We start from the raw sequence: 27,481 nt of genomic DNA, 5'->3' as shown, positions 1-27,481 counted from the left end.
AAATGAACTGCCATAAGGGGAATGTACGCAGAGACTTAGATACAAGGTATAACCACAGAGGTAAAAAGTATATTATGTTTTGGTTATGCAAAAATGGGGGATGGGTAATAAAGGGATTATCTATGTTTACAAATAAGCACCTAGATTACGAGTTTTGTGCTAAACAGGGTGCAAAACTAACGCAACAAAAGTTGTGTTATTTCACCCTTCATAGCACTGCCATTACGAGTTCCTAAAAAGCCTCGAACAGGAGGGCAAATGGCAGGTACTCCAATAACCAGATAGGCGCAACTATATTCGGTAAAAAATGCAAAACTTTAATGAAAAAATATATTTAAAAAATTGTATATAAAATACACAATCTGGACACAAAGACAGGGGGTGAAAAAGACAGGCCTGACGCGTTTCGCGCCCCCTAGTGGCGCTTATTCATAGGCTGCAGCACCTAGTGTGTGGTGCCTTTTTAAAGGGCAAGGAAAACCATTAACCCTTTATGTGCAAATCATAATTAAAAACAAGAACATGATAAAAACAACAACAAGTTTACATTGGGATTACTTAAAAAAAATATAAATACAGATACAGATTCTGACATGTATCTGTGGAATAATGTGATACCTAGACATGATAATGATAAGTTAATATATACCATTACAAAAATTAGGATACTAGGATCAAAAGTATGTCCTAGTCTTCTCACATATATAGACCAACTAGTATTGTACACTATAGGGATATCACTATATTAATATAGAAAGAAAAATTTAATTAATAGTCTCAAAAGTACATAGTGCCATTTCAGTTATCCGTGAGGTAGTTAATATCGCATGCTTTATTCATTCCTTGAGGTTGGCATGTATTAAGCTTTAATATCCAAAATATTTCTTTCTTATCTAAGATTTTTTGCCTATTACCTCCTCTAATTGGAACTTTGGCGATATCAATGATTTGGACTGAAATATCAGCCTTATGGGTAAAATGCAAACCATTAAAGTGACTAGCGACTGCTGAGTCCTTAGAATAGTTTTTAACGTCTCTGACATGTTCCCCAAACCTGGTTCTGACTTCACGTGAGGTTTTACCTACATATTGACTTTTACAGATATTACATGTCAAAAGGTAGATGACAAATCTGGTTTTACAGTTAGCATAGAAATCTATGACATATTGTTTATTGTCTACACTTGAAGAAAAATGTGTACCCCTAATAAGGTTAGGGCAAGTTAAACAATCCCTGCTACCACATTTATATAACCCCTTTTTTGATAGCCAGTCTCCTGAGGGGACACTCGCAGTATCAGTAACCAAGCTTGGAGCAAGTACTTTTCCCAAAGTCCTTGGTTTTTTAGGGACGTACTTAAAATTATTTACAAATGGTTTGAGAATGTCATCTCCCAATAGGATATGAGAATGCTTCTTTAAAATCTTTACTACTGAGTTGATCGCCGGCTACGGCACTCTGCCAGACATTCCCATTGGAGCATTTTACCTTCCATTACCGGTTCCGGTTCCGGACGCCGCTATACCGCGCTTACCTTCACTGCACGCTAGTAGCTCTCTGACTCACACCACAGCGCCTGGCAAGCCGTCGGACCCCCGAAACAGACCAACACTTCAGTGTGGACAAGTGTTCTCAGCAACAACACAGTAAGTTAACACAAGAAATACCAATTGTTTTTTGGGACTTTTATGTGATGCTTATTTGGAGTATCAAGTGTTCACTATTACTGGGACTTTCGCTGGGACTTTTTGCTTACTGACATTAATGTCAATTGTCTCTTATACTAAAATCAGTACTTTAAGTTTGGTTTCAAAGTTCATATACCGGTATTATACTTTGAAGTTTATCTGGCATATTAAACCAATAGCGCAACTTAAATATACACATATTTTTCAAATAATATGGCAGACACAGACAGGGAGGGTGCGGGATACGATTCCAATAATGTAATACAGGATTCAGACACTAACACCAATGAAGTGGAAACTATTGATATGTTTGATATGTACAATAGGGAGGATTTTTTCAACAAAATATTTTCTAAGGCTGAAAGTGATATTGAGGAGTCAAGCATAAGAACAAACTTTAAAGTCTTACAGAATACCTTGATCTCTGATTTGCGCCTGATGTGGGACATTGTAGCTTTTAATAGATACTTAGAAGCAGACCATATTCCAAGGGGACTTAGAATAAAGAAATATCCATCTTTTGAATTTGAAGACCCCCCTGATATGGAGGACTGGAACTCGGCACTCACAGAGTGTTCCCTTAAACTCATCAGGATTCTTATCAGAGTGAAAGAGAAAAAAAGAATGAAGCTAAAAATCAAGGTTGAGAGCATTAAGGAGGATCTTAAACCGTTGGAAGCTAGTTCTAAGTTTTTTGAGCATAAAAAGAAAATGGATGAGACTTTGAAAAAATGTGATCAAGAGCAAGCTTCAAGAAAAGGAACAAAATTTGTGCGTGATAAGGAGTATTATGACCTGGATAAAGTATACAATTGGGCAGAAGTGCGCCAACAACAACGTGACAAAAGAAATAAGTCCTGGAAAAACAGACAACAGTTCAAAAACATGCATAAAGATAAAGACAAAGATCAAGTCAAGCTAGCTCCAAAATCCATACTCAAGAATAAAAACAAGAATGCTAGGAAGGTGGCATTCAGTGCTTCAGAGGGAGAGTCCACGGATTCAGAAGCTAACACTTCAGCTATATCCTCTATTTCTTCTTTCTGCACTTCTACTGCTTCTTCATCGTCTTCTCCTGCCTCCTCTCCTCCTTCCTCTCCTACTCCTCCTTCCTCATGTGCTTTTTTACAGGTGCAGACGGGGGAAGAAACGGAAGGACAACCGGTGACACGTTTGAAAATAAAGAATAATGCAGAAAAAGGAAAAAATACAGAAGGAGGTGGCGTAAAGGAAGACAAAAGAAAGCACAAGATGAAGAAGGGGCAGAAGTAATATCCTCAATATCGTCACATAAGTCTTCAGAAGAAGGGCTAAATGTTATTAATATCTCTCAATATGAGTTAAAGGACAGTGAAATTTCAGTGTTATCAAAAGGACTGGGTTTTGCTCCAACAAATAGGCTTTCTTGCTTTAACACTCTCTTGGATGTAAACAAATTCATCCGTAAATTGTCCTTAAAAAGATTTTTTGCTTTAACTGATAAGGGTACTGAAGAGCCACAAACTAAGATTGTGACATCTGATGTAGATAAAGTTTCCCCACATTTACTATTTGCTGATGCTTGCTCTGTAGCGACCTTGAATGAATTGTACAATATGGGTGGCATTGACCAGGAGGACCATAAGGAGATACTGGATAGACCTAACAAGCATGGGTCTAGTTTCTATCCTATTAACTATAGAGGTCCTATTGTCAATGCTTACCATAGGTTGGTACAAGAAGATATACTTAAGTTGGAAGCTGATATGGACACTGGCAGCGATGCTGTCACCCATAATCTGAAATATCATGAACGTTTAGCTATTAAAACTCTTAAAAATAATGATGATATAGTCATCAGAAATTCAGATAAGGGTGGCAGCATCGTAGTCATGGATAAGTCCTACTATTTTGAGGAAGCACAGAGACAACTTTCAGACAGCAGTGTATATAGGTTGTTGCCTGGCAACCCTGTTCATACTTTCAGAAAAGAAATGGGTAAACTTGTAGCAGATGGAGTTATTTTGGGGATCTTTAAAAATGAAGATGTGGTAACACTAATACCAGATTATCCAGTCACTCCACTATTTCATCATGTCCCCAAAATTCATAAAAACAAGGATACCCCCCGGGAAGGCCCATAGTTGCGGGCATAGGTTCTCTTTTAGAGCCTTTAGGGGAATGGATTGACACAATATTACAACCTATAGCACAAAGACAACTCAGCTATTTGAGGGACACATCACATCTGCTTACCACACTGAACACAATCCAATGGAAGGACAACTATAGTTGGATTACAGCTGACATAGTTTCACTATACACTAGTATACCTCAACATTTAGGCATAAGAGCTGTCAACTATTTTCTAAAAAGGGACACAGATCTGAGTGATCAAGAAATTGATTATATTTGTGAAACCTTACAATTTTTGCTTTCACACAATTATTTTATGTTCAACAAAGAGTACTACTTACAAATCAGGGGGACCGCCATGGGGGCAAAATTTGCCCCAGCTTTTGCAAATATTTATGTGGCATGGTGGGAACTCACTTATATGTTTTCAACTAATAACCCTTGGATGGATGAAGTTGTGCTCTTTGTTCGTTACATAGACGATTTGTTGCTAATTGTCAGTAATGATAAAAAGGTTGTCAATTTGGATGATTTGTTGTCATATTTGAGTGATAACCTTATGGGTTTAAGATTTACAGGCGAACTAAATGGTAAACAGATTAACTATTTAGATCTTACTTTATTAATTATTGACAATCAAATTGTAACTCAAACCTATAGAAAACCAGTGGCAGGCAATACAATTTTGCATGCGGCATCCCAACATCCAGAACATGTCAAAAAAGCTATTCCAAGAGGGCAGTTTATTAGGCTACGCAGGAATACCCAAGATGATTCTATCTATGAAAGGCAGTCTTTAGAGCTAAAAGATAGACTTATCAAGAGAGACTATAACCCAAGTAGGCTTGAACAATGCAGATTAGCAGTTAAGGCTTATAATAAACAACCCATTACTGCTCATAAGAAGAACCAAGTCACTAGTGACACTATAGTCTTCACCACAGAGTATTCAACAAATTATGATGCAGTAGTAAAGATTTTAAAGAAGCATTCTCATATCCTATTGGGAGATGACATTCTCAAACCATTTGTAAATAATTTTAAGTACGTCCCTAAAAAACCAAGGACTTTGGGAAAAGTACTTGCTCCAAGCTTGGTTACTGATACTGCGAGTGTCCCCTCAGGAGACTGGCTATCAAAAAAGGGGTTATATAAATGTGGTAGCAGGGATTGTTTAACTTGCCCTAACCTTATTAGGGGTACACATTTTTCTTCAAGTGTAGACAATAAACAATATGTCATAGATTTCTATGCTAACTGTAAAACCAGATTTGTCATCTACCTTTTGACATGTAATATCTGTAAAAGTCAATATGTAGGTATGAATAAGCGCCACTAGGGGGCGCGAAACGCGTCAGGCCTGTCTTTTTCACCCCCTGTCTTTGTGTCCAGCTTGATTGTGTATTTTATTTACAATTTTTTAAATATATTTTTTCATTAAAGTTTTGCATTTTTTACCGAATATAGTTGCGCCTATCTGGTTATTGGAGTACCTGCCATTTGCCCTCCTGTTCTTGTCTATACAGCGATTCTGAGTTGATCGCCGGCTACGGCACTCTGCCAGACATTCCCATTGGAGCATTTTACCTTCCATTACCGGTTCCGGTTCCGAACGCCGCTATACCGCGCTTACCTTCACTGCATCCTAAAAAGCCTCCTTGTGCGTGCGATATAGTGGCGTTAAGCTCTATACCGCACAAAAACCAAAGGCTGCTTTGACATGCTTGTGCACGCTTTCTCACACCCTTAATCTGCCGCCCCTGACATCACTGAAACCTAAATAAAGTTATTAACCCCTAATCTGTTGCTCCCGACATCGCCGCCACTAACAAAAGTTATTAACCCCTATTCCGCCGCTCCCTAACATCTCCACCACTAAATAAACCTATTAACCCATAAAACGCCGGCCCTCCACATTGCAAAACACTAAATAAAACTATTAACCCCTAAACCTAACACCCCCATAACTTTAAATTAAAATTACAATATAACTCTATTTATATAAATAAAAACTTACATGTGAAATAAATATAAACCTAACATTAAACTATAAATTAACCTAACATAAGTATTCTAATAAAATAAAAAATACGAAAAAACACTACGAAAAAAAAATAAAAAATCTAAATTACAACTAAAAAAAAAAAGAAATCCTACGAAAAAAAATTAAAAATCTAAGTTTACCAAAAATAATTAACACTAAAAACACAAAATATAAAAAACACTAAAATTACAAAAAATAAACAAAATGATCAAAATTAAAAACAATTACACCTAATGTAATAGCCCTATAAAAATAAAAAGCCAACAAAATAAAAACAACCCCTAGCCTACAATAAACTACCAATAGCCCTTAAAAGGGCCTTTTGCAGTTGCATTGCCCTAAAGAAATCAGCTCTTTTACCTGTAAAAAAATACAAAGTCACCCCAACAGTAAAACCTACCACTCAACCAACCCCCCAAAATAAAAAAATAAGCTACCCATTGCCTCTAAAGGGGCATTTGTATGGGCATTGCCCTTAAAAGGGAATTTAGCTATTTTGCATTGCCCTTAAAAGGGCATTCAGCTCTTTTTCAAAGCCCTAATCTAAAAACAAAACCCACCCAAAAAAAAACTAACCCCAGATCTACTCACGGTTCCTGAAGACCGGACATCCATCACCATCCAGGTGGCGAGGTCTTCATCCAGCCAATAGGATTTCAGTAGGTCTCATCCTAAAAGGCTGCTTTGAATTTGAAGAATCAAATCAGCCAATATGACTGCAAGGTACGCCATTTTGAAAAAGCTACGTTTTGCGCAGGATGTCTTCGGCTTCCAGGATGGCTCCGCTCCGTGCCACCAGGATGTATATAGAAGAAGCCACCGGGATATCCCTTTAAGGGCATTAGAGTTAGTTTTTTTTATTTTGGTAGTTTATTGTAGGCTGGGGGGTTATTTTGTGTGTGGGGAGGGCTTTTCATTTTATAGGGCTATTAGATTAGGTGTAATTGTTTTTGTTTTTGATAATTTTGTTTATTTTTGTAATCTTAGTGTTTTTTATTTTTCGTGATTTTAGTGTTAATTATTTTTGGTAAACTAAAATTTTCAAATTTTTCGTAGGATTTGTTTTTTTTAGTTATAATTTAGATTTTTTTTATTTATATCATAGTGTTAGTTTTTTTAAAAATTTGTAATTTAGATATTTTAATTGGTAGTAATTTTTATTTTATTAGAATAGTTATAAAATAGAGTTATATTGTAATTTTAATTTAAAGTTAAGGGGGTGTTAGGTTTAGGGGTTAATAGTTTAATTTAGTGTTTTGCGATGTGGGGGGCTGGCGGCTTAGAGGTCAATAGGTTTATTTAAAGGTGGAGATATGGGAGGCTGGAGGCTTAGGGGTTAATAACTTTATTTAGTGGCAGCGATGTTGGGGACCGGCGGAATAGGGGTTAATAACTGTATTATAGTGGTGGCGATGTCAGGGTGTGGAGGAATTGGGGTTAATATATTTAAATAGTGTTGGCGATGTGGATGGGCGGCAGATTAGGGGTTAATTACTTTATTGAAAAGTTGCAATGTGGGTGGGTGGGCAGCAGATTAACGGTTAATAGCTTTAATATAGTGTTTGCGAAGCGGGAGGGCAGCGGTTTAGGGGTTAATAGGTAGTTTATGGTTGTTAGTGTACTTTGTAACAGTTTAGCTATGAGTTTTGTACATTTTTGTTACACAAAATCCATAACTACTGCTGTCAGATGGCGGTATGGATTGTGTCGGTATAGGGTGTAACGCAAGCATTTTAGCCTCTTCTCACAACCTTTAATACAGGCGCTATGGAAATACCACGCAAAAACTTCATCTTTTTGAGTGCGGGATTGACGTTGCGTTACAGGCTAAAATGCTTGTGGTATAGCTATACCGACACGACTCCCAATAGTGCGTTACTGCTTTTACGCTGAAATTTTTTCAGCGTTAAAAGCCGCAATGCAAAACTCGCAAACTAGGTGAATATTATTAAGACAATTGCCCATCATATATTTAATTATCAGAGTCCTATTTTGTTTTACTTTATTGTTCAGTGAATAATAACAGTTTATTCACGTTGATCCTTTTATCAAATAAATGCTAATAGTGGGTAGAGGAACTATTTGAGGGCTTAGGTGTAGAACGTTTATAGTCGGAGATCTTTGACTTGTTCTGATAGGGTAATGTGTCTCACAGCAATACTGATTTTCAGATAAATGTACCTAATTTGTTTTATCCAAACTCATGTACGTACATTCTGCTATATGATTCATAACACGAAAGAACAATGCATGGCTGATAAAAAAAACACACAACAGAAAAAAAATCTATGTATCTAACTCCAAACCCATCATAATAGTTCATTTTTTAAATATTATTTCAAAGAGACATCATACTTTGTTAGTATCTGTCTACCTAGTATGACTATATAGGAGGTAAACAATATCTCAGAAAAAAATAACATAACAATTGAGTGTAAAAGCTGACAGAATACATTAATACCATGTTAGCTACAATTGCTTTTAGCAGCCTAACTACCCCACAACATTTGCTTTATTTAAAGGAGCCATACAACAGAGGGCCACCTCCAGCCCTCCAATGGTTTTTGCCTAGCCCTTGGCTCCTTTGAGCAGAAAACGGATGTATTTTGTTAAAAATAGTGCAATTCTACATTTCTCATTATGCCTTTGCATGTTTATATTTGTCTAAATCATGTCAATTTGAGAAGTATGCAAAGTTATATTTATTAATAGTAAATACTTTCCCACATAATTTTAACAAAAAATTAGATTATAATCTAATTTTGCTATGAGGCATTATCTTTAGTATAATTTTAAGGGGAGATGAAGCCCAAAATTGTTCTTTCATGATTTTTCGGACAGAGCATACAATTTAAAACAACTTTCCAATTTACTTCTGTTATTGAATTTGCTTAGTTCAGTTGGTATCCTTCTTTTAAAAGCATACCTAGGTAGGCTCAGGAGATAGACACTAGCTGCTGATTGGTGGCTGCACATATATACCTCTTGTCATTGGCTTACCAATGTGTTCAGCATGCTCCCAGTTCTGTATTGTTGTTTCATCAATAAAGGATACAAAGAGCATGAAGGAAAATTGATAATAGAAGTACATTCTCTGCTGTGTGTGGCCTATGAAGTTGCTGTCATCATATGGGCACACTAAAACCGTCCTTTCACTGTTAGGTATGGAGAGCTTTTGGTCATCCATCAAGCTGGTTTGTAAAGAAGATAGCATAGCATGAAGCCATAGATCCTGAGAGTACAGCTGTTATGTGATGAAAGACTGGAAGGTGTTTTAGGAAGCTTGCTCATATGTTGTACATGTGACAACTTTTCTTTCAAGTGCCACATGACAGGCTCTATCAATGTTATCTGTCACCTTTAACTTTCTGGACCCCGTTCTTTTAGACATCCCTCTATTTTACTTTAAAAAGGATGAACCATATTAAATGTTTAACCATAAAGTAAAAAATATACATTAAAAATATCACAAACTCCAGTAAATATGAATGAAGTTATGTACAAGGATAGGAAATCAGTCCAAGGGAACATATGTTTTTCACAAAATATATTTGTGCAACCCAAATGTTCTAGTACATTACACTAGAGATGTTACCAGTCCAAAATAGGACTTATAAAGAGGAGTCGGACATGAAGTAGATATGGTTATTGTTTTATGGTTAATAGATTGGGGATTTTAAGGAGAGAATAATGTTTTGAGGCCCCAAGTAGATGTTATTGGCTCATGGGAATGAGTTTTGGAGTTCCCAGATTCTTTCAAAATCCCCCAAAAATGTATTACAAGTGGTTTAGGAAAAATGTGTTTTGTAGTATATGTACTTAAATTGTAACAAATGTTCCTCTTGAAATTTGTTTGTTATTTCAATGTTTTTGTAGAAATAATAAAACAATTCAAATTTTACAATTAAATATTGATTCCTACAGACTTACACAGAAGTCAACAATCAAACACGGATACATAATTCATTTGTTCATCAGATGCTTCTTTTACTAAATTGTTTTTTTTTTTTTTTCATTTAAATGTTTGACATGGTTATAAAGAAGAAATATGGCGAAAAAGTAAAACTGTTTTCTTAATATAGCTAGCATAACGGCCCAAGATGGATCCAAAATTTTAAAATAAAGCAAGTCAAATATAATATATCATAGTATAATTCTGCATAGGCACTTGGTATGCATCCCTTTCTTTGGCCTTATTTTATTTAGCTCCCTCTAGCATCTGTTAATATTAATATAGTCTTTGGGATTCCCTTATGGTTAGATTTAAACTATAAACAGCCTTAACTCTGAGTCATCTACACAGACAAAAATCATTTTTCTTCTTTAGATATCAACTTCTACTATGGAGACTAAGCTGTGGAGGCTTTAACCCTTTCTTTGTCTGTACTATTGGATCAACAGCACATATGAAAACAACATCCATGTAAACACCAGCTCTGCATTCTTCATTTCAAGTCCAAAATACTGATTATGTAGAAAAACTGCAAGATGCATTTTAGAATGGATAAGCATTGCTAATATATGTCTAAAGATGATCACATTGGTTTGATAAACATGATTCATTTTAAATGTGCAGTAAATTTTTTAAGAGTTTCATCATGAAAATTCTGTTTAAATATTGCTGTTGAGATGAAATTTGTTATGATGTAAACAGTGTCATGAATATATGTTTCCAGAGTAAATAGAATTTATAAATAAAAAAATGGTGTTTGCTAGACTATAAACAGAGAATAAATGCTGCTGACTTTTCTTACCCCTTGAAATACAGTATACACAGAAACCTACTGCTCTGCAAAATTAAAAGTTCAAAAAATCTCCAGGGAAAACCATTGTATTTGCAGATTGAATTATAAATGATTAACCTCATGTTTAGATTAATGTAAAAATATAGAGCAATGTATTCATAAGCAATTCCTGGATCATGACGCAAAGCGTGCACATATGATATATCTAAATAAATCATATATTTAATCTCTAGGGATATGCCGCAGTGTGTGACCACACTGATTAATATGTTCATCTGAACAAATATCTCTGATGAGCATATATACAAGTACAAATCCTCGAATCCAGAATTTCCTGATGTCCAAACTTTTTAATTAATATTTAAAAAAAAAAAAAAAAAATGCAATGATCAAAAATTACTATTTTCTCTGCCAGTAATTCACAATCTTCTCTGTCTGGCTTTCTGGATTGTTTTTTTGTGTTCTAAAATGCAAATAATTGTCTATATTGATTTTAAACAACAAATATTACCTTTCTGACTACAGTACTGTACTGTCTCTCAGGAGGTACTATGTATACACAATTATTAAAAATGATATAAAACTACCTTTAGATTACATGTATAAGCTGTATTATGACATGTAAATATTGCGTTAATGACATAAGATATTGTTGTTTTCACTTGGTTCCATCCCCTCTCCAAATTGTCCTATTTTCAAGTTGCAAAATCCAAACTATTCTGAAATCTAAACCTTTCCCGGTCCCAAACAGTTTGAATAAAGGGTTTTCTACCTGTGTATATTTTTCTATCTATCTATCTATCTATCTATCTATCTATCATCTATCTATCATCTATCTATCTATCATTTTATATATATATATATATATATATATATATATAAATATAGAGATAGATAGATACATAGATAATATATAGATAGATAGATAGATAGATAGATAGATAGATATACTCCTCACATTCAGTCCTTGGCTACAGCCTGCCGCTTCCATCTTAAAATCATCTCTTAAATTAGACACTTCCTTACACAAGACACAACTAAGATTTTAATCCACTCTCTCATCCTTTCCCGTCTCGATTACTGCAACTCTGTCCTCTCTGGTCTCCCCAGCTGCAGCCAAGCTCCTTTACAATCCATAATGAATGCCTCTGCCAGGCTCATCTTCCTTACTTGTCGCTCTTCATCTGCTGCACCTCTCTGCCAATCCCTTCACTGGCTTCCTCTTGCCTCTAGGATCAAACACAAAATTCTCACTCTGACATACAAAGCCCTCAACTGCACTGCTCCCCCCTATATCTCAGACCTTGTCTCCAGATACTCTCCCTACCGTCCCCTTCCCTATGCACACGACCTCCTACTCTCCTCCTCTCTTGTCACCTCATCACACTCCCGTTTACAGGACTTCTCCAGACTGGCTCCCATCTTGTGGAACTCTCTGCCTCACTCCACAAGACTCTCCCCTAGATTAGAAAGCTTCAAGCGCTCCCTAAAGACTCTGCTCTTCATGGATGCATACAGCCTACACTAACCTTTCTTTATACCAGTTCCTCTCCTTCATTGCTCTCCTCTGAACCCCCTTAGCATGTAAGCCTAAGAGTCCAGCTGTTTGTAGATCACCTTCTTAAGAGCTGACTACAACAGTGCGACTCTTGGCAGGGCCCTCTTCCCATTTGAGCCCTATAAATGTTTCTTTGTACTCCGCCTTTGTTTATAGCGCTGCGGAATCTGTTGGCGCTCTACAAATAACCGATAATAATAATAATAATAATAATAATATAATATATATATATATATATATATATATATATATATATATATACACAACACACAGAGAAAACCCAGCACTCACTTACAAGCTCTCAGCTAAGATTTAAAAGCAAAAATGGAAAGGTTAGTCACCGCATCTGGCCAAACGGGACAAGCTCAGGCACCACGTCAAGGTCCTCTCCAATACCTGAGACCCTAAAACAGCCACACAATGCAAGCTTTCAAATCCAAACAAACTGAAAACAAGGGAAGGGTGCACAGGAATATGTAACCACCCTAGAAATATACAAAACACGGAAGGGAACTGCACTCTCATACCGGACCGGGTACACATCCCATGACCCTGCAACATGCTCAGCCCTGGGTGCCACTGGCACTCACAGGAAGCTGTGCTGTCCCCAGAGCCACAAGCAATTAACCCCAGACAGGTCTGGGTGCAAGAACCATAGGGAAAATTACAAAACAAATTAATACAACACACAGAGAAAACCCAGCACTCACTTACAAGCTCTCAGCTAAGATTTAAAAGCAAAAATGGAAAGGTTAGTCACCGCATCTGGCCAAACGGGACAAGCTCAGGCACCACGTCAAGGTCCTCTCCAATACCTGAGACCCTAAAACAGCCACACAATGCAAGCTTTCAAATCCAAACAAACTGAAAACAAGGGAAGGGTGCACAGGAATATGTAACCACCCTAGAAATATACAAAACACGGAAGGGAACTGCACTCTCATACCGGACCGGGTACACATCCCATGACCCTGCAACATGCTCAGCCCTGGGTGCCACTGGCACTCACAGGAAGCTGTGCTGTCCCCAGAGCCACAAGCAGTTAACCCCAGACGTGGTGCCTGAGCTTGTCCCGTTTGGCCAGATGCGGTGACTAACCTTTCCATTTTTGCTTTTAAATCTTAGCTGAGAGCTTGTAAGTGAGTGCTGGGTTTTCTCTGTGTGTTGTATTAATTTGTTTTGTAATTTTCCCTATGGTTCTTGCACCCAGACCTGTCTGGGGTTAACTGCTTGTGGCTCTGGGGACAGCACAGCTTCCTGTGAGTGCCAGTGGCACCCAGGGCTGAGCATGTTGCAGGGTCATGGGATGTGTACCCGGTCCGGTATGAGAGTGCAGTTCCCTTCCGTGTTTTGTATATATATATATATATATATATATATATATATATATGTGTGTGTGGGGGGGGTATATTTATATGTTTTTTTAAAACATGTTTAATATATTTAAGGATGCTGTTACTTGGTTTTGTATGGACTTTGTTATACTTACATGCACACATACACACATATTTGTACATACATATACATACTGCAGCTGCATAGTAGTTCAGCTATACTTTAAGTTTACCAGACTGTTCAATTTTAAATCCTGCTTTTCAAGTGCATGCAATTTTTTGTTTGCTTGACCGAATTTCTTTGAAATTTGGCATTTTCATGACTACTTTTAGTATGGAAAATGTAATATAAATTGAGCATTTTTTAGGTGTTAAAACGGTAATTTTCATTATCTCTTAATAAGGACAATAAACAGCAAAACCTGTTGAACCAATCTATATGAAATTTGGCAAACATATAGATTTATTGTTAAAAGTAAGTTTTTGTGAATAAAAGAAAAAAACAAGAAGTGATTGCTGAGAGGGGTTTAATCTTTACTCTCTGTGTTATGGGCACAGATGGTTAAATTATGATTGCTTTATTTGCGATAAAAGCAGCTAAGGTGTTAAACTCACTGCTATATAATTGCTACTGGCAGCCAAAGAAGGTAAAAATCACTGCTTCATGAGTGCTAAGGGCAGCAATGGGGTTAAAATTACTAATATGTGTGTTACTGCAAGCTGTAAACCAGTTTAGACGGCATGAACAATGCTATTCTCTATAAAGTAGTGTGCACTGTGCTCTGCTCAATTCAGCAGTGGCATGAAGACTTTCCCATACACTGTGCCCATATATAGTCACAACAAGCCCACCTCAAAACTGTCCTCGATGTTGATTAACAAATGGTGACAGTCCTAACTGACTCAGTGACTTTTCGTGTAAATCATTTACTATCCCTTCTAAGCCTCCCACTTGTGTGACCCATACTACAGCTAACATCTGAAACCAGGGATGAGCTAGATACTTTTCTCTATAGCTATCTCATTAAAGGCACAGAAGAAAAAAAAAATATTTGAAGTGTGCAACAGTGCTTTTTAAATACCATTAGAGGCATTGTGCTATGTCCTTGCCCTTGTAAAAATGCTTTCCTTATCATTGTTAAACTGTTAAAGGGATAGTAAACTCCTTGTAATTGCAAGACAATTTATCTTGTTTTGCTATAGAATAACATATCAGCCAAGTCTTAAAGGGACAGTCTAGTCAAAATTAAACTTTTATGATTCAGATAGGGCATGTAATTTTAAACAACTTTCCATTTTACTTTTATCATCACATTTGCTTTGTTCTTTTTGTATTCATTGTTGAATGCTAAACCTATATAGGCTCATATGCTAATTTCTAAGCCCTTGAGGGCCACCTCTTATCTCAATGCATTTTGACAGTTTTCACAGGTAAATAGTGCTAGTTTGTGTGTATGACATTTTGCTCACTCACATAAAGTGATTTATGAGTAAACACTGATTGGCTAAAATGCAAGTTTGTCAAAAGGACTGAAATAAGGGGGCAGTCTGCTGAAGCTTAGACACAAGGTAATGACAGAGGTAAAAAGTGTATTAATATAACAGTGTTGGTTATAAAAAAAACTGGAGAATGGGTAATACATGGATTATCTATCTTTTTAAACAAGTAGACTGTCCCTTTATTGTTTTTAAAACAAATTAACATAATTTTTACTGCAATTAGTTTTCAGTAGCTCAAACTCCACCTACCATTCAACTCTTATTCGAATGAGCAGACTACCAGGCTAGTCACTGTTATAATATTAGTATAGAATATATTTATTTGCTGTTGTTATCTGATAAAGCAAACTTGGGACATATATGTAGCAGAGTTAGCCTCAATACGTCAGCATGATGCAGCATGATGCATTTCAAGTATTGATTATTAGAAATTACATGAAGAAAATTAAAATGTTATTAATGAAAATATACTGCAAAGTACTTTCATTGTGCATAAATAAACATGTTATATACAAATCTAAATGTGTTTACTGTCCTTTTAAGGAGGATGTGACTTGCTGCAAACACATTACAATTATAGCATGCATGATGACATGCATAGGATATTATGCATATATTACAGAGGGAGGGTGGGTGTGTGTGTGTGTGTGTGTGTGTGTGTGTGTGTGTGTGTGTGTGTTTTATCTTCCTATACACAAAAATGTTTTTTAAGCTTGTGGGAAGTGTCACTCTCCACCAATAGAGCTACAGCTGAGCTTTAATCCTTTTAATACCTAACAACCACCTAAGTACAGAATTCCTGTTAGCTTAAAAAAAACTTCAGTATACCTTATAATATTAGATAATGTGCTATCATATGCTTGATATATATTGTTTGGTTCAATAGGTAAAATATAATGATATTACCCCCATGTATCTATATCTGTCTTTCGTTCTCTATTTTTTCTTTCTGTTCCCTACCTATGGAATGTGTAACCCTGAGATCTTTCCCACCACACTATATAATTAATTATCTAAAATCCAACCAAAGCAAATCAGAATTCAATTACTTATTTGCATAAGAAAATCTATATTTTATTTGTTATGTAGAACCAGAAGTCTTATTAAAAAGTTGCAAACAAAAGGAGCGAATTTATCAAGGGACGCATCCCATTGCTTTCAGTGCCCTGTGCATTTCATCAGTACAGCAGCTGGGACACTGCTAAATATCCTCTATTCATAAGAGGACTTTTACCAAAGATTAATCATGGAATGATTATTCTGCTTCAGGAGACTAAAACAAGAATCCCATAGTGTCAAAAACGTTTTCTTGTGGGTTTCTATGTGCAGAACTCACTTTAAAAAGAAAAAAAACCTAACAACCAAATGAGATGCACGTGTGCAGTCTATAAAACAATTGCTCTGTTTCAGTGCACATTGTATCAAAAAACAATCCCAAACTTTACAGTTACAAAAAAAAAATCCTCTTTGGTGCAAGAAAACTATGTTGCAATCTCTACAGGATCCAAGCTATCCTAATTCAGTTCCACTTCCTGCTGTATAGTATTTAATAAAAAAAAAATCTGGCTGTAACATTCTATACAGTTTTCTTTATCAGTCTATCTCATATTTAGCACTGTCTATGCCCTGCAGTGTATTATATATAATAGATATTTACTATTCCTAACAGGCAGCCTAAATATTGCTAGATATCAGGATCCTAAAGCTCTGCAGCATCCTACCAGGGTTAAAGCCACATTCTTAGTGTGATTGACCTGCTTTAGCCCTCCCTACCAAAGCTCTTGAACTCAAAACACTCTGCTTATTTGGCAACAACAGCACTAAGCATTCTCCCCTTCATCAGCCCCTCAGAATGAATGCATAATTTATGCTAATCTCAATCTCCCCTTGAAGTCATGAAAAGCTCACAGCCATCCCACTCACAGCTTTCGCTAGTACTAACTCCCCAAAATGCACTAACATCCCCCCCCCACCTCCTGGTGTTATGCATTTGGGTGCTGTGATCTCCCACTATTTCCCCAGCTGTTACTAATCTGCTTCTCCACCACTTTTCTTTTTTTTTTTTTTTTTTTTTAACAAACTGGTAGATGCTAGATATCGTTTCTTAGTTCTGTCATCAACAGCCCACCTCTTCCCAAAGGGGGGTCACCTCTGATGGACAACACTCCTGCTCCTCTCAAGGCAGGAGAGAGGATGAGAGACCCCAGCCTCCTGCTATTATTCATGTGATTCGCTTCTCACTGCCCCTTCTCCTTTCCTCCGTCAGCAGCTTGCTCTCAGCCTTTGCCAGCCCCCCTCCCTCCCTTCCCCTTTCTCTCTCTCTCTCTCTCTCTCTCTCTTGCATTCCTTGCCAGAAGCTCCCAGCTTCACTCGGATCTCCTTGCTGGGCTGGAGTACAGAGCTATAAGATGCTCCATAACAATTCCATGTGACTTGGGACCTTTTTTTATTTGCTCGCCTTCATCTCTGGTTGTGTGTGGTACCACAGCTGTAGAATCCACCAAGGTAAGGATACCAAGCCTACCCTTCCACCTTGAAGGGATCACTCTCTTGTCTCCCTCTTCTACTTGTATATTTGCATCTCATGATATGCTTTTGTGGCTCTGTCTTGTTGCGAGTTGAGTATCTCTTCTGGAAGCCACAAAAGGGAACCTGTGAATCTGAGGAAGAGAAGCTTAAGCTTGTAATTCACTCCTGGAGGAAGTTAGCAGCCTGGCTAGGCAAGGACCTCCTGCCTGGTCACCTAATCTCTTTTCTTTAGCCCTGAGAATCTTACTGGAGCACTGCTGCCTACCTTTTAACACTTCCCTGTGTGAAGGGATACAGTGGCTTCTTTTTTTCTGATTATTTTGGGGGTTATTTATCACGTTTTATGGCTGGTGTTATATGTCTGATTTACTTGCTGGTTTCCTTTTTGGTCACAGCATCCTGGCATACAGAGTGGGGTTAATTTGGACCTTTACATTCACAGTGGCGTTGGATGGAGAGCTTCGTTTGTACAGAAGACCAGACAAAAAAATTGAGAATGATCTGGATAATAAAAAAAAAGACTTTTTTGGGGGGGGTCTGGTTCTGATTTAACCCCTTCAGTATCAGAAGGTATAGCAGTACTTTTGTTTTCATTAATGGTTATTACAGATCTAGTTTGGATGATAATATATGTGTGCAAATATTGTGCAAATGTACAGGTACTCTAAGCTCTCATTAATAAAATCACTTTAGATGCGAACGGGTTAATCAGACACAAATATATTCTATTTGCATTTAATGACACATTCTCCTTTTTTTTGAGTATCTCGGGTAAAATGTTTAGGGGTCTTGTTTATCCTAGCTCTCTTGTTGCAAGAACAGTGAAAATTGCTCAGCTGGTTCTAAGCATTGCTAACTCTTTAGTTACTGTAGTCTCCTCTGGCCAGCTAAGGGTTAAATTTGGGAGGAAAAAAAAAAAATAAGCCGGCGTTATGCAAAATGGTGTTTTTGTCTTCACAAATATATTCATTGCCAGTGTGCTGGGCTGAATATTTTATAGGGAGAGCACGTATATGCTTTACAGTTGCTGATTGAGTGGTAAAAAAAAAAAAAGTGTTTTTTTTTTTTTTTGGTAAGAAAGACTTAGAGTTGTTGTAATAGAGCGACCTATCATTAAGGGTGAAAGAAGAACTGCATGTAATATGTTAAATCTCCCTTAAGCAACAGCTAAGGTACATGATACACAGTATCAGTCATTCTGGTATCTATTTCATTTGGGGTCAGAATATATTAAAATCAGACTTTTGGTATATGAAGAATCTTGCACATTTCTATGTAAAAGCAATATCTAAATGATTTTCTTTAATGAAAAAAAAAAGCTACACTTATAGTTGTCCAAGGATTACACTGCTATAGAAATTGCAGAGCCATGGAGCTACAGCTAAAGAATAGCGTTCTCTTTGAATTATTTAATCATGGAACAGTTCAGTGAAACTGAACAAGCAGGCGCTGATAGAAATGCAGACAGTATCAAGAGTCTGAGCTAAGCTATAGTTGTCTCATATATTGCATGTATGTGTATCCATAGGGATTGCATAGATCTTCTTTATCCCAAATGTGCTATGTCAATAAAACACTATTTTGTATTTAATTAAGGCAAACACGTCCCAAGTTTATTATAATGTGATTCCAAATCAATTATTTTCCCACTGAGGATATCAAAACACGAGTGGTTGACTGTGTATTTATTTTTATGAGATGGGAAATTCAGGTCTTTTATGACCAAAGGTAGTTGAATGCATCAGCAGGACAGTGATTTTTTATTCTATGGCTTTTGCCTTTAAGTGCTAAAAAAAAACGCTTTCAAGTCTACTTTGCATTTGTGATTTTTGTTTGACTGTATTGTACACTGATAAATGCTGAATTTAGTAAAGGTACATGTCATTTTGAAAGCAAACCACTTATTACCAGAACCAGCATAAGCCACAATAACCCTTCAATTGCCGTGACAATGCAATGCATTAAACAACCTCTGCATTAGGCCCCCAAAATAAAATAGTTACATTGAATGTTAGACATAATAACAGGCCATTTGTTGCACAAACAAATCCTATCCATGCTAGAAACCTTTATAGAACGGTATGTTTTATGCATATAATTGGAAAAAAAATATATTTTTGGGCTTCTTTTTTTAGTACAGTCAGAAATTTTTACTGTCAAACATTTTCCTGTAGAAGAGAAAGATGTGAGAATAGAAAGAGAATAAAAGACTTAGAAAACCATGGAGTATCTGCAATCCTGCTGTTAGTATCTAATTTTGCATTTCTCACTTTTAAAGTAGCTCTGATTTTATTTTTTAAACTTCAAGGCCTAAAACACTGATAGCATAATAAATATGAATCACTAACACTAAACTGATGGGGTTTTTTTTAATCTTTTTTCATGCTGCAGTATTATGATACTTTTTTGTTTTTTGCAAAAATAAATAATAATAATTTTAACATTATTTTTTCAAAGTACATCTGCATTCTATAGAAGTAAATCTTGCACAAATTTTAATTGTTCACGTATTTATTTTTTTCCCATTGGTTTGTTTTAAGTTAAGTTTTTCCTTTCCTGAAACTATTTAGCTTCAGATTTTGCTGTAATAACTTTGAGCTGCAACCTTCCTAAGTAAAAAATAAGTTACATTTTTTTTTTACATCTGAAAGGCAATTAAAAAAAATGCTTTATTTAAGTGAATTTTGTAGTTTTACAGATATATTAGCAGAGAACTGTATTTTTTATTTAGGACAGAATACTAACCAAAAAGAAAATAATCTTCCTACTATACATGTTTATATGAGATCAGAATTAAAGCTAAAACAAACTTATTTTGTTAAAGTCAAAGCAGTATTAATATCAATATAACTCTGAAAACAAAACAGTGTGAATTCTAAAACTAGTATTTACAAAAAGTTGAAAAATAACTTTAGAGAACTATGTCCCACAATGTTTTTTTAATTGATACAGATAACAATAATTCTTTATGGCCCATAATTATATCTTTATAAAACGTATCTTTTCTAAAATTGCAAGGATTACATACAAATAATAAGTAATCAAGAACAGCTTAATTGTTTCTAAAGTACATTTTACACTTTAAGATCAAACTGTTTCTAAAATTTGATTATTTTTTTTTAATTATTTTTTTAAACCCTTTCATAACAAGTATTGTGGTGACTAAGTTGTTACACAGATGTATGTGGGAACAGATGAATATATTAATTGTATTTTAACACCCTGGGACACATGGCTTGTGATGTGTAAGGTTTTTGTTCATTTCCTGAGGGGTTCGTACATACTGATACCTTCAATATGTTTGATACAATGTCTTTTTCATCTGGAACTTTTTGAGCCAGACCGGGAAGGTAAATTCCTGCAAGGCATATTGTTTCTATAGCTGTTAGATATCCTGGAAAATATACAAGATGCCAGGGCCTGCCATATGTGGGGGGTGGGGGTGCAGTACTATTTAAAATACCATAGAACATCTGGCAATGATTTTCTCACAGGTTGTATGGTGACTCCCCCCTCTTTTGCTTTTCATGTGTATATCATTTTAGAGAGAGACTTCAGGCATTACTACATACAATTCCTGCCTTTCAGGGTCTAATGGATCCCTTATGTGGCTCCATATAAACAAGAGAAATACAGAGTGTAACTTTTTTTTTTTTTTTTAACCAATGAAAAGCAGTGTCCATTTCATTTGTTATTTACTGTAGTTGTGTTTTTACTTTCAAGTGTTTTTTATATGTAAGGTATGTGAGGGTTTTCACATCCCTGTAAATCATTACTTTAGCATATTAATGTTTGAAAGGAATTAGTATTTGAATATATATATATATATATATATATATATATATATATATATATATATATATATATATATATATATATATATATATATATATATATATCGTAAAAAAAGATATGCAAAACAATTATATAGAAGGAAGCTTAGATGAATTGACACAAATTACTGAAGAAGCAATAATTTCCTAGGAGAAAATAATCTTTAAGTGTCAAAGCAATTAAAATATATAAAAGGAAAGAAAGAAATTAAGACAATCTGGTCAACAAGCTGTGAGAGAATTTAAATGATAGATCAGAATGTTCAAACATAGATGGCATTTTTTTTTTAACTTGGGTTTCAATTATTCGTTTTGAGAAAAAAAAAAAAAAACAGCAGTCACTAGAGGGCAGTAAAGCTCTTTCGTAAATCTCTGTTAGTGGCCCGTGTGCTTCTTAGGGCAGTATGAAAAAATGACTTTTTTTTTACCACCAGCACTGTGAGATATCTCTGGGGAGACAGAATTCAATCTAGCTGTGGTTCAGCCTAATGCTCAGGCAGTTTGTCAGGATTAACATCTTTGTAGTCAGTGGTTCGTGTTACCTTCAGCATTATATTACCCACCTTGTAGTTCACAAAGTTTCTTAAAAATCATGTAACTTTAGATTGCACGAGGAGTTATTCAGCTGAAGCCAAAGTGTAAAATACATGGCACATAAAGTGACAGTGCATTTGATAGGATTTACTGTCTATCACTATGTGTCTAAAAGAACAACACTTAACAAGATAGAAGGGTGGCCTTGAGAGTAGAAAAACAATAATACCAACATAATCACAGAGGAAACAGGCACACCGCCCTGGGCTAATCATACTGTCACAACCAGAGAGTCTCTCACCTTTAATATATTACTTCTATCATTATGTATTATTATTATCATTAGTGTTATTATGATTTCATTGTTGTTATCATTACATATAATTATAATACGCTCCATAGAAATCTTATAAACTAAATGGTAGTTGTTGGAGACAAAAGATGGTGGTGGTGGGGGGGAAGGGGGGGGGGAGCTTGCAGTGAGTGCTGTTTGTTGGCCCTGGGGATGCTGAGAATATGGAGCACTGGTTTAGGATGCAGGTTAAACATGTACGCTAGATCTAAGGCTTTGTGTATACAGACACTCAGCAGTGGCACTTAGCATACATATTATAAGGCTTTTGATAGATTGTATGGTTCTAAAGTAGTATTTAGCTTTATTATTGTCTACTACTATTATTATGAATGATATTCTGCCTCAATATACATTACAAATTATATTTTATTTAAAATCTAAATAGAGTGTATTCAATAATGGTCCAGAAAACCCCAGACACCTTGGGAATGGGCCCTGGCTCCCAATAAACTGCTCTGTCTTTGTTTTTAAGTATAGTAGAGGTGCAAGACTCAGAGCCACACCTCTTACTTGTCTTCTGCCTGGCTGCCAGAGTTCTAAGTGCCAGCTAAACTCAGCACATGTTCTCTGTGCCCGTCCTTCAATACATCTTCCTATGTGCTGACTGACTGAGTCAACATACTGCATTCATGAAGTTAAAGGTCAGTGAAGGGTTTAAATTATTATTGAATCTTTGAGGAGGGTATTAAGGGGTTAAATCAGTGATGCATGTAGTATACTGTAGTAGTATACTCTTTGATTGTGAAGTTTTTTTCATAGTTACCAATGGGTTGAATCAGATCATTTGCACACACACACACACCTTATATGGATGCTCAAATTAGCCTTGGTCCTGCATTTTTGAGCTGTCTCCTAGATTTTGGACAACTTAGTCAAACTTTGTATTAGGTACACAATGAAAACAAAACACAAGTTTCCTTATTGAGATGGGATGCAGCTTTCAATGATGTAGCAAGGTGTTTTTAAGCTGTAAGATTGTATTCAAGAATGCATTATGCCACTGTGAGCCTGTCAGTAGGAGCATGAAATATATGTGACATGAAAGTGATCCTCTATATTGAAAAACTCCATTATCGCTGTGCAGTTTTTTGCTTTAATTCGCAAATATTGCTAACAAAATTAAAGCTTTAATATTTTCTACACTCTTATTCTATATGCTGTCATTATAAAATGCAGTTATTAATATCTGATGCATATATAAAAAAAATATACTTTAAAGAGATATGAAACACCATTTTTTTCTTTCATGATTCAGATAGAGCATGCAATTTTTATCAACTTTCTCATTTACTCCTATTATTACATTTTCTTCGTTCTCTTGGTATCGGAGCCAGCAAATTTTTGGTTCAGCAATTGGGTAGCACTGGCTAAATGTAGCCACCAATCAGCAAGTGCTCCCCTGGGTTCTGAACCAACAATGGGCTGGCTCCTAAGCTTACATTCCTGCTTTTCCAAATAAGGATACCAAGAGGACAAAGACAAATTGATAATAGGAGTAAATTAGAAAGTTGCTTAAAATTGCATGCTCTTTCTGAACCATGAAAGAAAAAAATTGGGTTTCATATCCCTTTAATGTCTGTTTAATTGAATTATAATGTCAAATCCGAAAAGTATGAGCGCCTAATACACATTATTTAAGGTATTAGCAAATTACAATTTCATGCAGATCATACTTCCGAATGCCAGGAAACCTGCAATCAGACACTGTGTGTGCTCAGAAAAATGGCATGATCACCAATATGTATGAATCGTCACCTGCTCTCTGAGCAGGTGTGGTGTATGAACGCAGGTGTGTGTCTCGTGTACAATACAAACACAAAAACAGTGATAGATTTTACTAAAATCATTTTTTGCTAATACACGTGTATTGAAAAAAATGCTTCTCCTAAAAACTGAAACAAATTTCAGTTTTGACAATAACACCCCTCCCCCCCCTTTTTTTTTGCTATGGTTATATCAGCTGCATCTCAGTAATTAGGCCAAGGAGGAATCAGTACTTATTGTGACCTGTTTCTCTCATAAAGAAGAGTATTTCCTGGGACTGCGCTACTGGATGATCCTTTTTGATGGGGGTCAGACTAATATGCTACAGGAAATTTCTGCTTTGTGAACTAAAAGGCAACATAACATACGGTTATTAGATAAGCCATTCTGTCTTAGTCTGTAAATGACTCTTAGGATTGGGTTTTGACATCTTGCTTATGAGTCTGGAGAGATCTGCCATGGCTCAAAAATATTTAAATACACATTGCAGATGTTTCTGATATTCAGATGAAGAATATAATAATGTTAGCTTGTCTGTCCTGAAAATCAATGCACATTCCACTATATTTCACTCAAATTACAACATTCCTAACAGAGTTCCAGAAACTCATATATTACTCTATGAGGCCTGTAAAAAAATGCTCACTTATTATTAAATTCTTAGTGAAAAGGTTGCACATAATATCATTTTGTGTAATGTACAAGTAAGCTAAAAGAGGCAACACCAAAAAATGCTCATTATGTAGCAGTAGGGTCCAAACTTTTCAAACCATGTGTAATATTGTATTTATTTTTTTTTGCTCCTCCAAAATTTGTAAATCTTATTTATCACACTGTTGTAATAAGACTGAATATAAAAAAATAAGTAATAAACAAGGGGCAGGAAATTTGAACACAGCATGTAGCAATTAAAGAAATTAAATTTAGGAGTATTTTGGCCTAATAGAAATAGGCCTTTGAGGCCGTGGGATACAAGGGAGGCAGCACATTTTTGGGAAAGTAGTTCTGTGACATGATACAGTCCCAATCCTATGCATATCACATTTTTAATTAATGAATTTATTTTATAATAAATGAATGACTACTGGTAGTCTTGTAGGGTTGTGTATGCCCCTGGTCTCTAGTTCTGTGACATATAATGCAACCATGGTCTAAAAAATGTGGGGTTCACATATTTATTTAGCCTGAGAGAGAAAGAGAGATGTGCATGTGCATGTGCATGTGCATGTTATTTTCCCACCCCTGTATATGTTTGAGTTTGTGTGTATGTTTATGATCCAGATTGAGTTGTTTATGAAGAGTTTTAATAATGTCATAAAATTGATGCCTATAGGAAATAAAACTTTTATATGACACACTTATTTAGAAGTGTAGAACTATTTTAGGAATGGAAAGAAGAAAGGCGCCTGATGGTGCAGAAAGTTTTTAAAACATATCAATCAGAATAAAAATTCCCAAAAGGGCACTCACAATGAATATAGCACTATGGATAGGTTCTAGAAGAGCAAGCAGGATCTCAACAGCTTCCAGCTGACTGCCCACCTGGGCTTCACAGGCAATCAGGATCCCTCTCAGTGCAGGGCTGGCTGGCCTCTTGTGCTTTGCAGACAGTCTGGGTTCCACTCAATTGGAGGGGTTAAAAGCAATCCCTATGATTCTGAATCAATCTGAGGTTATAGAGAGAAAACTGCACCAAATAAAAGTAAAAACTTTTTATTCAGTAAGGTAATAAAACATGCAACGCGTTTCTCAGACATGCAAGTCCGCTTCATCAGGCCTACTAAAACAATTCAGTGTCTCTCTATGTATTGACCATATAGTGAACCATTGTCCAAACAATTAGCTCCTCTTCTTCCTTTCCAGATAGCCCTTTGCCAGACCAACCAACATGAGGAGGAGCCAACTCATGGTGTTTATAGTTACACAGCATACATCTGTTGGACTTTTTGTTACCAACTTTTAGTTCATTTTATATAATGTGATTGATTTTATGTCTTGTAATAGGCCAAGTAATAGATCTGTCTAGTCTAATAGCACCTCACATTTATTTTTAAACCAGATTTTATGGTTTACAGAGCCCCCTTAAGACACATGTGATCTTTACTGTTATAACTATTTTAGACCATTGAGGGACTTAATATAAGAAAATATGAAAAAAAAATCTCTAATACAAAAACAGTATATAACACTATTAATATTAGAGAGAAAATCATGTTTTCAGATATATCTTTGAATGGATGTTTTATTATGTTTTCTGTTATAGTAAAAGATAAAATCAAGTTTTTTTGTTTGTTTTTTTAAATCAACATAGCATTCTATAGTATTTTTGGTGTTCGCCAATCATTGGTATTATTGTTAAATTGTTTGCAAAAAAAATGCCAAACTCTTCAGCACTGGTTAACTCTAAAGCTATGTAACCCTTAAAGGAACAGTACACTGTAAAATTATTTTTCCATTAATGTATTTTAAAGAACTTGTTATACCAGCTGCAGAGTATAAAATATTTGAGAAATTACATTTTCATGCTTATATGTGTATATGAAGCAGCTGATTTTGTGCTTTGAAACCACAGTCTATTACAATGGGTTGAACTTAAAGGGACAGTTTACTCAAAAATGTTCTCCCCTTTAATTTGTTCCCAATGATCCACTTTACCTGCTGGAGTGTGTTAAATTGTTTACAAGTAGCTCCTTTTCCTTTATATTGGCATTTGAAATAGTTTATTTAGCATGTGGTATCCCCACCTATTCTGAAAGATTGTGGCCGCAGGTCCAAGCTATAGATAAGCTTTGTAAACACAGCCAGCAGAAAAAATACACTCCCAGTGGACTATAGCAGAGATAAGGTAATACAATGTTGATTTTTCCATTGTTCTCTCCAAGTACTGGTGATTGTTTTATGGACCGATATAAGATAAAGAAGCATGTATATGTACACAATGTGATAAAGTAATGAGATCTGATTATATCTACATGCTCAACCCATTTTATTAGGTTGTGGCTTCAAAACACAAAATCAGAGCTTTAATATACACAAATAAACATTAAAAAGCAAATTTCCATACATTTTTTACTCTGCAGTTGGTAAAAAAAGCAATTGTAAACACATTAAGGGAAAAACTATTTTACAGTGTACTGTCCCTTTAAAGGCGATATCAGATCTCATTATGTTATAACTTTGTGTACACAGACTTGCTTCCTTATATTTTATTTGGCTGGAACACCAAAGCTCAATACATAGAGAGAACAATGGACAATAATCATTTTTTTACTTAACACTGAGATTGTAACTTCTTCTGCTGGCTGTGTTTACTTAGGCATGTCAATAGCATATACTTCAGTATCAAAACTTTCAGTATAGGTGGCTGTACCACAGGCTAAATCAGCTATTTAAACTTCTGAAATAGGAGTAAAGGAGCTACTTGTAACCAATTTAATACACTCTAGCAGGTAAAAAGGATAATTGGTATCCATTTTTGGGT

The 27,481-nt window shown here is 35.7% G+C and overlaps 1 protein-coding gene across 1 annotated transcript in view; it reads left to right on the top strand.

Annotated features, from left to right (window-relative positions):
- Positions 1–17,120: 17,120 nt before the first annotated feature.
- CDH11 (cadherin 11) overlaps positions 17,121–27,481 on the top strand; it is a 190,276-nt gene continuing 179,915 nt past the window's right edge. Inside the window, exon 1 of the mRNA XM_053699571.1 lies at positions 17,121–17,490. The gene's annotated coding sequence lies outside the window, so the exon portion shown is untranslated. The remainder of the gene's footprint in view (positions 17,491–27,481) is intronic.

Source organism: Bombina bombina, chromosome 1, assembly GCF_027579735.1.
Source record: "Bombina bombina isolate aBomBom1 chromosome 1, aBomBom1.pri, whole genome shotgun sequence".
Taxonomy (NCBI): domain Eukaryota; kingdom Metazoa; phylum Chordata; class Amphibia; order Anura; family Bombinatoridae; genus Bombina; species Bombina bombina.
The sequence above is the reverse complement of the archived record's forward strand: the minus strand, read 5'-3'. Positions and strand labels throughout refer to the sequence as shown.